The sequence below is a fragment of the Salmo salar genome, chromosome 10 (genome assembly GCF_965601325.2).
Source record: "Salmo salar chromosome 10, fSalSal1, whole genome shotgun sequence".
Lineage (NCBI taxonomy): Eukaryota > Metazoa > Chordata > Actinopteri > Salmoniformes > Salmonidae > Salmo > Salmo salar.
In genome coordinates, this window is record NC_138300.1 from 53,237,501 (window position 1) to 53,250,793 (window position 13,293).

General features: G+C 46.2%; 1 protein-coding gene across 14 annotated transcripts in view; it reads left to right on the plus strand.

Moving 5' to 3' along the window:
- The window catches only part of dlg1a (discs large MAGUK scaffold protein 1a), a 380,448-nt gene that overhangs the window by 270,149 nt on the left and 97,006 nt on the right, over positions 1-13,293 (plus strand). The window lies entirely within an intron of this gene.

A 13,293-nucleotide genomic window follows, 5' to 3' on the forward strand; every position in this document is an offset into this window, starting at 1 on the left:
CACTATAGAACAGACCAGAGGGTGAGACATGATAACACTATAGAACAGACCAGAGGGTGAGACATGAGAACACTATAGAACAGACCAGAGGGTGAGACATGATAACACTATAGAACAGACCAGAGGGTGAGACATGAGAACACTATAGAACAGACCAGAGGGTGAGACATGAGAACACTATAGAACAGACCAGAGGGTGAGACATGAGAACACTATAGAACAGACCAGAGGGTGAGACATGATAACACTATAGAACAGACCAGAGGGTGAGACATGATAACACTATAGAACAGACCAGAGGGTGAGACATGAGAACACTATAGAACAGACCAGAGGGTGAGACATGAGAACACTATAGAACAGACCAGAGGGTGAGACATGATAACACTATAGAACAGACCAGAGGGTGAGACATGAGAACACTATAGAACAGACCAGAGGGTGAGACATGATAACACTATAGAACAGACCAGAGGGTGAGACATGAGAACACTATAGAACAGACCAGAGGGTGAGACATGAGAACACTATAGAACAGACCAGAGGGTGAGACATGAGAACACTATAGAACAGACCAGAGGGTGAGACATGAGAACACTATAGAACAGACCAGAGGGTGAGACATGAGAACACTATAGAACAGACCAGAGGGTGAGACATGAGAACACTATAGAACAGGCCAGAGGGTGAGACATGAGAACACTATAGAACAGACCAGAGGGTGAGACATGAGAACACTATAGAACAGACCAGAGGGTGAGACATGAGAACACTATAGAACAGACCAGAGGGTGAGACATGAGAACACTATAGAACAGACCAGAGGGTGAGACATGAGAACACTATAGAACAGACCAGAGGGTGAGACATGAGAACACTATAGAACAGACCAGAGGGTGAGACATGAGAACACTATAGAACAGACCAGAGGGTGAGACATGAGAACACTATAGAACAGACCAGAGGGTGAGACATGAGAACACTATAGAACAGACCAGAGGGTGAGACATGATAACACTATAGAACAGACCAGAGGGTGAGACATGATAACACTATAGAACAGACCAGAGGGTGAGACATGAGAACACTATAGAACAGACCAGAGGGTGAGACATGATAACACTATAGAACAGACCAGAGGGTGAGACATGATAACACTATAGAACAGACCAGAGGGTGAGACATGATAACACTATAGAACAGACCAGAGGGTGAGACATGAGAACACTATAGAACAGACCAGAGGGTGAGACATGATAACACTATAGAACAGACCAGAGGGTGAGACATGATAACACTATAGAACAGACCAGAGGGTGAGACATGATAACACTATAGAACAGGCCAGAGGGTGAGACATGATAACACTATAGAACAGACCAGAGGGTGAGACATGAGAACACTATAGAACAGGCCAGAGGGTGAGACATGAGAACACTATAGAACAGACCAGAGGGTGAGACATGAGAACACTATAGAACAGACCAGAGGGTGAGACATGAGAACACTATAGAACAGACCAGAGGGTGAGACATGAGAACACTATAGAACAGACCAGAGGGTGAGACATGATAACACTATAGAACAGACCAGAGGGTGAGACATGAGAACACTATAGAACAGACCAGAGGGTGAGACATGAGAACACTATAGAACAGACCAGAGGGTGAGACATGATAACACTATAGAACAGACCAGAGGGTGAGACATGATAACACTATAGAACAGACCAGAGGGTGAGACATGATAACACTATAGAACAGACCAGAGGGTGAGACATGAGAACACTATAGAACAGACCAGAGGGTGAGACATGAGAACACTATAGAACAGACCAGAGGGTGAGACATGATAACACTATAGAACAGACCAGAGGGTGAGACATGAGAACACTATAGAACAGACCAGAGGGTGAGACATGATAACACTATAGAACAGACCAGAGGGTGAGACATGATAACACTATAGAACAGACCAGAGGGTGAGACATGATAACACTATAGAACAGACCAGAGGGTGAGACATGAGAACACTATAGAACAGACCAGAGGGTGAGACATGATAACACTATAGAACAGACCAGAGGGTGAGACATGAGAACACTATAGAACAGACCAGAGGGTGAGACATGAGAACACTATAGAACAGACCAGAGGGTGAGACATGAGAACACTATAGAACAGACCAGAGGGTGAGACATGATAACACTATAGAACAGACCAGAGGGTGAGACATGAGAACACTATAGAACAGACCAGAGGGTGAGACATGATAACACTATAGAACAGACCAGAGGGTGAGACATGAGAACACTATAGAACAGACCAGAGGGTGAGACATGATAACACTATAGAACAGACCAGAGGGTGAGACATGATAACACTATAGAACAGACCAGAGGGTGAGACATGATAACACTATAGAACAGACCAGAGGGTGAGACATGAGAACACTATAGAACAGACCAGAGGGTGAGACATGAGAACACTATAGAACAGACCAGAGGGTGAGACATGAGAACACTATAGAACAGACCAGAGGGTGAGACATGATAACACTATAGAACAGACCAGAGGGTGAGACATGAGAACACTATAGAACAGACCAGAGGGTGAGACATGAGAACACTATAGAACAGACCAGAGGGTGAGACATGAGAACACTATAGAACAGACCAGAGGGTGAGACATGATAACACTATAGAACAGACCAGAGGGTGAGACATGAGAACACTATAGAACAGACCAGAGGGTGAGACATGATAACACTATAGAACAGACCAGAGGGTGAGACATGAGAACACTATAGAACAGACCAGAGGGTGAGACATGATAACACTATAGAACAGACCAGAGGGTGAGACATGATAACACTATAGAACAGACCAGAGGGTGAGACATGATAACACTATAGAACAGACCAGAGGGTGAGACATGATAACACTATAGAACAGACCAGAGGGTGAGACATGATAACACTATAGAACAGACCAGAGGGTGAGACATGAGAACACTATAGAACAGACCAGAGGGTGAGACATGAGAACACTATAGAACAGACCAGAGGGTGAGACATGAGAACACTATAGAACAGACCAGAGGGTGAGACATGAGAACACTATAGAACAGACCAGAGGGTGAGACATGAGAACACTATAGAACAGACCAGAGGGTGAGACATGAGAACACTATAGAACAGACCAGAGGGTGAGACATGAGAACACTATAGAACAGACCAGAGGGTGAGACATGAGAACACTATAGAACAGACCAGAGGGTGAGACATGATAACACTATAGAACAGACCAGAGGGTGAGACATGATAACACTATAGAACAGACCAGAGGGTGAGACATGAGAACACTATAGAACAGACCAGAGTGTGAGACATGATAACACTATAGAACAGACCAGAGGGTGAGACATGATAACACTATAGAACAGACCAGAGGGTGAGACATGAGAACACTATAGAACAGACCAGAGGGTGAGACATGAGAACACTATAGAACAGACCAGAGGGTGAGACATGAGAACACTATAGAACAGACCAGAGGGTGAGACATGAGAACACTATAGAACAGACCAGAGGGTGAGACATGAGAACACTATAGAACAGACCAGAGGGTGAGACATGAGAACACTATAGAACAGACCAGAGGGTGAGACATGAGAACACTATAGAACAGACCAGAGGGTGAGACATGAGAACACTATAGAACAGACCAGAGGGTGAGACATGATAACACTATAGAACAGACCAGTGGGTGAGACATGATAACACTATAGAACAGACCAGAGGGTGAGACATGAGAACACTATAGAACAGACCAGAGGGTGAGACATGAGAACACTATAGAACAGACCAGAGGGTGAGACATGATAACACTATAGAACAGACCAGAGGGTGAGACATGAGAACACTATAGAACAGACCAGTGGGTGAGACATGAGAACACTATAGAACAGACCAGTGGGTGAGACATGAGAACACTATAGAACAGACCAGAGGGTGAGACATGAGAACACTATAGAACAGACCAGAGGGTGAGACATGAGAACACTATAGAACAGACCAGAGGGTGAGACATGATAACACTATAGAACAGACCAGAGGGTGAGACATGAGAACACTATAGAACAGACCAGAGGGTGAGACATGATAACACTATAGAACAGACCAGAGGGTGAGACATGATAACACTATAGAACAGACCAGAGGGTGAGACATGATAACACTATAGAACAGACCAGAGGGTGAGACATGATAACACTATAGTAATGTAGATCTGAGAAGGGACTCAGACGGACTCAGACAGACTGATTGAGAGATACACATGCATGTTGTCGTGTTGTACTCACTGCTCCTGCCTTCATGTATAATACACTCTGTGTCTCATGGGTACTGTCCTGGTTATATACAGGTTCAATCAAAATAAGGACATAGAGAAAGCGTGAAAGGCCACTTAATGGAGGCTGATGTGAGTGTGATCTGTGCTGTGTCCTCCAGGATAGAGGTGGTCACAGCTCTGGTAAACAGGTTACACACACTGATGGGGTTATCTACTCTGATGTCATGGCAACAGAACCCTCTAACATGGGGAAAGAGGTGAGAGTGGCAGCAGAGAGAGAGTGGCAGCAGAGAGAGAGTGGCAGCAGAGAGAGAGTGGCAGCAGAGAGAGAGTGGCAGCAGAGCGAGAGTGGCAAGCAGAGCGAGAGAGTGGCAGCAGAGCGAGAGAGTGGCAGCAGAGAGAGAGAGTGGCAGCAGAGAGAGAGAGTGGCAGCAGAGAGAGAGAGAGTGGCAGCAGAGAGAGAGAGTGGCAGCAGAGAGAGAGAGAGAGTGGCAGCAGAGAGAGAGAGAGAGAGTGGCAGCAGAGAGAGAGAGAGAGTGGCAGCAGAGAGAGAGAGAGAGAGAGTGGCAGCAGAGAGAGAGAGAGAGTGGCAGCAGAGAGAGAGAGTGGCAGCAGAGAGAGAGAGTGGCAGCAGAGAGAGAGAGTGGCAGCAGAGAGAGAGAGTGGCAGCAGAGAGAGAGAGTGGCAGGAGAGAGAGAGAGTGGCAGGAGAGAGAGAGAGTGGCAGGAGAGAGAGAGTGGCAGGAGAGAGAGAGTGAGAGAGACAGAGTGGCAGGAGAGAGAGACAGAGTGGCAGGAGAGAGAGAGAGAGAGTGGCAGGAGAGAGAGAGAGAGAGAGAGAGAGAGAGTGGCAGGAGAGAGAGAGAGAGAGAGAGAGTGGCAGGAGAGAGAGAGAGAGTGGCAGGAGAGAGAGGGAGAGAGAGAGAGTGGCAGGAGAGAGAGAGAGAGTGGCAGGAGAGAGAGAGAGAGAGTGGCAGGAGAGAGAGAGAGAGAGAGAGAGAGGCAGGAGAAAGAGAGTGGCAGGTGAGAGAGAGAGAGGGAGAGAGAGTGGCAGGAGAAAGAGAGTGGCAGGAGAGAGAGAGAGAGAGAGAGAGAGAGAGTGGCAGGAGAGAGAGAGAGAGAGTGGCAGGAGAGAGAGAGAGAGTGGCAGGAGAGAGAGAGAGAGAGAGTGGCAGGAGAGAGAGAGAGAGTGGCAGGAGAGAGAGAGAACGAGGCAGGAGAGCGAGAGAGCGAAGAGAGAGAACTAAAGGACAGTAAAACTACCTGGAACTACCTGACAGTAAAGGCTTTCATCTGAGTCCAACTACAAGACAGGACTCGTAACAAGGGGTTATGTGCTACCTGTCGCTCACTGGCTTCTCATGAACGCTCTTCTGGCTTCACTTACGGAATGGGTTAGACTCGACACGGCATGCTGATATTCGATTGGTCTATGGTAGCTCAGGTCAAGTCTCTCACCTCGGTGTGTGTGGTCTGTTTGCTCTGCATATCATTACCCTTTCGTGTGTGTGGTCTGTTCACGCTTGTTTCAGCCCTTCAGAGTCAGAGGGCTTTTAGAGGGCTTTGGTGATTGTCAGTTTTGGCCCTGACCAGAGGTTCAACCTTGACCAGGCCTCATTAAACTACCATTACCCAACTTATTTTCTCTGTCTTTCTCTCAATTTCAATTTAAGGGCTCTATTGGCATGGCATACATATGTTAACGTTGCCAAAGCAAGTGAAATAGATAATAAACAAAAGTGAAATAAACAATAAAAATTAACAGTTAACGCTCTCTCTATCTCATCTCACTTTCTCTCTCTCTCGCTCTCTCCCCGTCTCTCTCTCTCTCGCTCTCTCCCCGCCTCTCTCTCTCTCTCTCCCCGCCTCTCTCTCTCCCTCTCCCCGCCTCTCTCTCTCTCTCTCCCCGCCTCTCTCTCTCTCTCTCCCCGCCTCTCTCTCTCTCTCCCCATCTCTCTCTCTCTCTCTCTCTCTCTCTCCCTGTCTCTCTCTCTCTCCCCGTCTTTCTCTCTCTCCCCGTCTTTCTCTCTCTCCCCGTCTCTCTCTCTCTCCCCGTCTCTCTCTCTCTCTCCCCGTCTCTCTCTCTCGCCCCATCTCACTTTCTCTCTCCCCATCTCACTTTCTCTCTCCCATCTCACTTTCTCTCCATCTCTCCCTTTCTCTCTCTCCCCGTCTCTCCCTTTCTCTCTCTCCCCGTCTCTCTCTCTCTCTCTCCCCGCCTCTCTCTCTCTCTCCCCGCCTCTCTCTCTCTCTCTCCCCGCCTCTCTCTCTCTCTCTCCCCCTCTCTCCCCATCTCTCTCTCCCATCTCCCCGTCTCTCTCTCTCTCTCCGTCGTCTCTCTCTCTCTCCGTCGTCTCTCTCTCGCCCCGTCTCTCTCTCTCGCCCCGTCTCTCTCTTTCGCCCTATCTCTCTCACTCGCCGTCTCTCTCTCTCGCCCCATCTCTCTCTCGCCCCATCTCTCTCTCTCGCCCCATCTCTCTCTCTCGCCCCATCTCTCTCTCTCGCCCCATCTCTCTCTCTCGCCCCATCTCTCTCTCTCGCCCCATCTCTCTCTCCCCATTTCCATCTCTCTCCCCATTTCCATCTCTCTCCCTCCCCATCTCTCTCTCTCTCTCTCTCCCCATCTCTCTCTCTCTCTCTCCCCATCTCTCTCTCTCTCTCTCCCCATCTCTCTCTCTCTCTCTCCCCATCTCTCTCTCCATCTCCCCATCTCTCACTCTCTCTTCCCATCTCTTTCCCTGTCTCACACTCTCTCTCTCGCTCTCATCTCTCCTTCTCCCTCCCCATCTCTCTCCCTCCCCATCTCTCTCCCTCCCCATCTCTTTCCCTCCCCATCTCTTTCCCTCCCCATCTCTCTCCATCTCTCTCTCTCTCTCTCTCCCCATCTCTCTCTCCCTCCCCCTCTCTCTCAATTCAATTACATTTGCTTTATTGGCATGACGTAACAATGTACATATTGCCAAAGCTTACTTTGGAGATTTACAATATTAAGATAATAAGAATCAAAATTGTCAATAGGACAACAGTAATAACAATAACCAAGGGTAAAAATAACCATACATTGAACAATAACAATAATTATACAGTAGAGGACATGTGCAGGTTGGTTGGTCTGACACTGTCCCTCATCTTATGGCAGCCAGCAATGTAGTGAGCTGCCAACCCACAAATCTCTGTGTCCTCCCCCAACAGGACAGGTAGCCTATCAGAGAGGTCTTTGAACCCTTGAATAAGGGTTTCAAATTTGGGGAAATTACACTCTAATTGTTTTATATTTTTTACATTTTGTCAGGAAATGCAGCTCCGTCTCAGGTTCTGCTGTGGTGCAGTGGTTGCACAGCCTTTCCTCTACAGGGAGCCAGGTTTTCCTGTGTCTACCCTTCTCAATGGCAAAGCTGTGCTCACTGAGCCTGTACTTTGTCAAGGTTTTTCCTAAGGTTTTGATCAGTAACCATGGTCAAATAGTTAGCCACGGTGTACTGTCCATTTAGGGCCAGATAGCACTGCATTTTGCTTTGTGCTTCTGTTTCCCAATAAGTAATGTAGTTTTGATTGTGTTGTAATTTGTTTTATTCTGATTGGATGTTCTGGTCCTGAGGCTTCAGTGTGTTAGTAGGACAGGTTTGTGAACTCAGCCCCAGGACCAGCTGGATGAGGGGACTCTTTTCTTTGCTCAGCTCTTGGCATTGCAGGGCGTGGTAATGATATGAGAGGGTCAGTGTATTTTAGATGTTTCCAAAACTGAATTGCTCTTTTTGAGTTTTTATTATTAGTGGATATTGGACTAATTCTGCCCTGCATGAATTGTTTGTAGTTTTCCTCTGGACATGTAGGAGAATCTTACAGAACTCTGCATGCAGGGTTTCAATTGGGTGTTTGTCCCATTTGGTGAAATCTTGTTTTGCAAGTAGACCCCACACCTCGCTGGCATAAAGTGCAATTGGTTCAATGAGACATTCATTTTAGTTTTAGCCAAATGTTAGTAGGTATTTGAATTTGCTTTTTAATGGCATAGCATGCCCTGCATGCTTTCTCTCTGTTAATTCACTGCCTCATTAAGGTGTCCAGTTGAGCTTATTTTTAAACCTAAGTAATTGTAGTGTGTGCAGTACTCTATATATTTTGTACCAATTGAGAACTTTGGTCTAATTCCCTGAGATCTGGATCTTCTCTGGAAAACATTATTTTTCGTGTTTTTGGGGTTTACTGCTGTAGCAGGTCCAGGCTCTGCTGTAGGCCATGTGCTGTGGGTGACAGCAGGCATAGGTCATCTGTGAAGAGTAGGCATTTAACCTCTGAATTGTGGAGACTAACACCAAGGGCTGAGGATATTTCTAGAATAGTGGCCAATTCGTTGATGTAAATATTGAAGAGTGCAGGGCTCAGATTGCAACCCTGACGAAGGACCCGCCCCTGATTAAAGAATTCTGTTATTTTCTTGCCAATTTTAATGCTACACATATTGCCAGTATACATTGATTTAATTATGTCTCCATCTCTCCCCCATGTCTCTCGCCCCATCTCTTTCCCCGTCTCTCTTTCTCTCTCCCCATCGCTCTCTTTCTCTCTCCCCATCGCTCTCTTTCTCTCTCCCCATCGCTCGCTCTTTCTCTCTCCCCATCGCTCTCTTTCTCTCTCCCCATCGCTCTCTTTCTCTCTCCCCATCGCTCTCTTTCTCTCTCCCCATCGCTCTCTTTCTCTCTCCCCATCGCTCGCTCTTTCTCTCTCCCCATCTCTATCTCTCCTTCTCCCTCTCCCTCCCCATCTCTCCCTCCCCATCTCTCCCTCCCCATCTCTCTCTCTGATGTGTGAATATGGCTGTTATCCTCCTCATGCTATCAGGAGGTAATATCTCTGTGTTGGGGCAGTAGAGTAGTCTGCTGGCTGGCTGTGTGTGTAGTGGATGTCTGTAGCCCCATGCCGTAGGTTAAGTGTGGGTTGCTGAAGCAGCAGCTACTCATTCTGGGTTCCACTGTTCTGAGGTGTATGTAGTTAGTTAGTTAGTTATATGTATGTAGGTAGTTAGTTATATAGGAGTTGGTAAGTGACATACCATTGCAGGAACAGAGCAGAACAGAGCAGGAGGGTGTTAGCAGCGATGTGATTCATGAGGACCCGTTGAGCTCAGAGGCGGCTGATGTTGGTGGGATTTTGAGGATGATGGAGGCAACAGGGGAACAAGCCTCAGATCCACAGTCCCTTGTTGACACGACAGCCATATTGCATCTCCATCCTAAAGCCCTTGCTTGGAAGTGCACTTCGCCAGACTGCCAAGAACCTTGCCCTCATACAGGGCAAGGTGGTGAGACAGTAGTGATGACACCATAGGCCTTGTTGATCTCTGTACCAGACAGGATGCTCTTACCAGCGTACCTGGGATCCAACATGTACGTTGCAGCGTGTATGGGCTTCAGGCAGAAATCTTCACGCTTTTTTTTTTTTTACCCCTTTTTTTCTCCCAAATTTCGTGGTTTCCAATTGGTAGTTACAGTCTTGTCTCATCGCTGCAACTCCCGTACGGACTCGGGAGAGGCGAAGGTCGAGAGCCATGCATCCTCTGAAACACAACCCAACCAAGCCACACTGCTTCTTGACACAATGCCCACTTAACCTCTATGGGCTAGGTGGGACGCAAGCGTCCCACCCGTGGTGCACTCCATCAACAGCAGGTGCATTTCAAGAGCGGCAAATTTGAATCCAAATAAATGTCAAAATTCAAATTTTTCAAACATACAACTATTTTACACCCTTTGAAAGATAAACATCTCCTTAATCTAACCACGTTTTACGATTTCAAAAAGGTTTTACGGCGAAAGCATAAATTTAGAGTATGTTAGGACAGTACATTTACAAGAGTTGTGTGTAATGTTGTGCCAATTCAAAGACAGGCGTGACCAAAACCATAAATCAGCTAAAATTATGCACTAACCTTTTACAATCTCCAACAGATGACACTCCTAGGACATTGTGTTAGACAATGCATGCATTTTTAGTTCTATCAAGTTCATATTTATATCCAAAAACAGCGTTTTACTGTGGCGTTGATGTTCAGGAAATCGTTTCCCTCCAATAACCGGCATTCAAGTCAGCACCACAAATTAAATAATTAAAATTAGAAAACATTGGTAAAATATTATATTGTCATTTAAAGAATTATAGATTTACATCTCTTGAACGCAATCAACTTGCCAGATTTAAAAATAACCTTACTGGGAAATCACACTTTGCAATAATCTGAGCACTGCGCCCAGAAAAATACGCGTTGCGATACAGACTAGCCGCCATGTTGGGGAGATCTAAAATCGAAAATACTATGTAAATAATCCATTACCTTTGATTTTCTTCAGCAGATGTCACTTCCAGGTATCACAGGTCCATAACGAATGTAGTTTTGTTCAAAAAAGCTCATCATTTATGTCCAAAAATCTCCGTCTTGTTAGCACATGATCTAAGCCCGCCGGACTTCACTTCATGAACGAGGGGAAAAAATATATTTACGTTCGTTCAAACATGTCAAACGTTGTATAGCATAAATCATTAGGGCCTTTTTTAACCAGAACATGAATAATATTCAAGGTGGACGAATGCATTCTCTTTTATAACGTATTGGAACGAGGGTACCCAACATGAACTCGCGCGCCAGGTGTCTAATGGGCCATCATCGTTCCATGGCTCTTGTTCGGTCAGATCTCCCTCCAGAAGACTCAAAACACTTTGTAAAGGCTGGTGACATCTAGTGGAAGCAATAGAAAGTGCCAAAATATTCCTCAGCCCCTGTGTTTTTCAATGGCATAGGTTTAAAGGTAATACAACACATCAGGTATCCACTTCCTGTCAGAAAATGTCTCAGGGTTTTGCCTGCCAAATGAGTTCTGTTATACTCACAGACACCATTCAAACAGTTTTAGAAACTTTAGAGTGTTTTCTATCCATATATAATAAGTATATGCATATTCTAGTTACTGGGTAGGATTAGTAACCAGATTAAATCGGGTACATTTTTTTTATCCAGCCGTGCAAATACTGCCCCCTAGCCCTAACAGGTTAACCTGGAAGCCAGCTGCACCAATGTGTCGGAGGAAACACCGTACACCTGGCGACCTGGTCAGTGTGCACTGTGCCCGGCCCGCCACAGGATTTGCTAGTGCACAATGAGACAAGGATATCCCTGCCGGCCAAACCCTCCCTAACCCGGACGACGCTGGGCCAATTGTGCGTCGCCCCATGGACCTCCCGGTCGCGGCCGGCTGCGACAGAGCCTGGGCTCGAACCCAGAATCTCTGGTGGCCTTAGACCACTGCGCCACCCGGGAGGCCCCGTCTTTACGCTTTTTGATGTATTTCAGAACTACTTGGAGCAACAGTGAAGTGGGCAGGGCAGTACGGATTTCTTCTCTTACATCTGCAAGCAGAGTCTGAACATCAGACAGAATGGCATTGTCTACTGCTATAGATTTCAGGAGTTTCAGGCTGCTTCCACTCTCTTCCAAAACACATCAACCAGGAGGGTCCTCTTGATGGGGCTGTCCATATCGTCAGACTGTGATATGGTAATTTCTTGGCGAGACTCCTTCCCCTCCAGGAGACTGTCAAATATTTACATTTTAGTCATTTAGCAGACGCTCATATCCGGAGCGACTTACAGTAGTGAATGCATACATTTCAATTCATTTCATAATTTTTTTTTTTCTGTACTGGCCCCCCGTGGGAATCGAACCCACAACCCTGGCGTTGCAAACACCATTGCAAACACCATGCTCTACCAACTGAGCCACAGGGACACATGATGACAACACCACCCCAACGGGTGTTGCTGGGCAGCTTCAATGTGGTGCTCTTATTCTTCTCACATTGCTTGGTGAGGTAGATTGCTGCTATAACTTGATGACCCTTAACATACCTAACCATTTCCTTGGCTCTCTTGTAGAGTGTATCCATTGTTTTTAGTGCCATGATGTCCTTGAGGAGCAGATTCAATGCATGAGCAGCACAGACAATGGGTGTGATGTGAGGGTAGGACTCCTCCACTTTAGACCAAGCAGTCTTCATGTTCGCAGCATGGTCTGTCACCAGTGCAAATACCTTCTGTGATCCAAGGTCATTGATGACTGCCTTCAGCTCAACAGCAATGTAGAGACCGGTGTGTCTGTCCCTTGTGTCTGTGCTCTTGTAGAATACTGGTTGAGGGGTGGAGATGATGTAGTTAATTATTCCTTGCCCACGAACATTCGACCACCCATCAGAGATGATTGCAATACAGTCTGCTTTCTCTATGATTTGCTTGACCTTCACTTGAACTCGGCATCAAGCAAATGAGTAGATAAAGCATGTCTGGTTGGAGGGGTGTATGCTGGGAGAAGAACATTCAGAAATCTCTTCCAATACACATTGCCTGTGAGCATCAGAGGTGAACCTGTTGCGTACACAGCTTGAGCAAGACATTCATCAGCATTTCTCTATGTTCCTCCATTGAGTCAAAAAACTTCTGATTCCAGGAGGACCATGAGCTGTTGCTATCGATAAGGTGTCTGATTCATCATTTTCACCTCAAATAGAAGTAGAGGGACTTTTGTCAGAGGTTGCTTGTTGTGAGTGCTGAGGGAACTTTATGCACTTGGCCACATGATTCTGCATCTTTGTTGCATTCTTCACATATGATTTGGCACAGTATTTGCAAATGTACACAGCTTTTCCTTCTACATTAGCTGCAGTGAAATGTCTCCACACACCAGATAGTGCCCGTGGCATTTTCCTGTAAAGGTTAAAAAAACCTCATACAATTCCATGTACAGATAAATAGTTAAGCAGTTAGATTAAACAACTCCTTTGTAAGATAAATATTTAAAAATTTAACATGTATGGAAACAAGGGAATTAACACTCCTCAGTTAGCAGGCTCAAGCAAGCTAAAACCAACATGGTAGCAAAAACTAACTAGCAGAAAT